Genomic DNA, 1,342 nt, shown 5'->3' with positions numbered 1-1,342 from the left:
CAAAATGTGTATATATAATGTTCAAAAAGTGATTGTGATGAATTTATGACATGTGAATTGAAACATGAACTTTGTTGAAATCAAGAAAGATTAAAATGTATAAAAAGTTATGGTGTTATCAATTGATTTAAATTGAAAAGCAGAATAGGTGTGGGATAACACCAAGTGAACAGTGCACGATTGGACTAACTTTCTGGCTAGTCTTACCTACAGTTTAACCTAGGAGTGACCACCCTTAACAATCATTGCACCAAGTGACAAGAAGGCCTAAATATAAATAAATTTGGAGTGCTCCTCGCGCACTTTCTATTCATCTAGTCAGAATACCAACTCAAGCTGTTTTGATCTGTGATGGGGACATAATTATGTCCTCCACTATGAGTCCCAATCACTTGGGCAAGTACAGACAAACTCCTTTAATTAATGACAAAAGTGACTCAGGCCTACAGGGACACGTGCTAGTGTCACAATGGTGACGCCTGGCTTTGTGGACCGTGGACAGATCATACTAGGTGAAAATTACCTAGTGACCAATGCAAGCAATGTCACTACCACTCACAGTATGGCAATTGTTAATTTCTCCTGGGGAGGGGTAACTGGCCCCAAAAAGGTTGTGGATAGCTCAGACCTCCCTGCAGAATGTTTGCTTGGCAATGACCTGGAGACCTCCGCTTGAGCTAAAGTGGAGTATAGGACCCATGCAGAAATGTTAGGGATATCAGCACATGTCCTTGCTGTGACTAGGTCCCAGGTCAGAAATTGCAACACTGAACAGGCACTGGATTCTGGGACAATGGACCAGTTGCCTACCAGGAGGGGAAGCCGTAGGGTTAAGGCAGTGCCTTCCCCCTTGCCTCAGGAAGGGGGAAGCCTTCTGAGGAAACTGATTGCGAGACCCAGGAGGAAACTGTCCTAGAAGAACTTGAGCCTGGTCAGGTTGAGTTTATTGGGACAGGGGGACCCTCCAGGGCATATCTGAGGCAGGCACAGTTGGACTGCCCTTCTCTTGAACCCCTCAGACAGCAAGCTGCTGCTGAGGCTGCAGGGAATGCTAGTGGGACCCACAAAGTTTACTGGGATGATGGGCTCCTGTATTCAGAGGCTAGAGACCCCAAGCCTGGAGCTTCCAAGAGGTTGGTCATACCTTTGGCGTTCAGGGGCTTCCTTCTCACACTAGCCCATGATATTCCCCTTGCAGGACATATTGGCCAGAACAAGACTTGGGACAGGCTTGTCTCTCACTTTCACTGGCCTCATATGTCAGAGAGGAAACCAAGGAGTTCTTTCGCTCCTGTGTCACCTGCCAAGCCAGTGGCAAATCAGGTGGCACCACAAAGGCCCC

The sequence above is a fragment of the Lissotriton vulgaris genome, chromosome 3_2 (assembly GCF_964263255.1).
Source record: "Lissotriton vulgaris chromosome 3_2, aLisVul1.2, whole genome shotgun sequence".
Classification (NCBI taxonomy): Eukaryota; Metazoa; Chordata; class Amphibia; order Caudata; family Salamandridae; genus Lissotriton; species Lissotriton vulgaris.
This window is presented reverse-complemented; position numbering follows the sequence as displayed.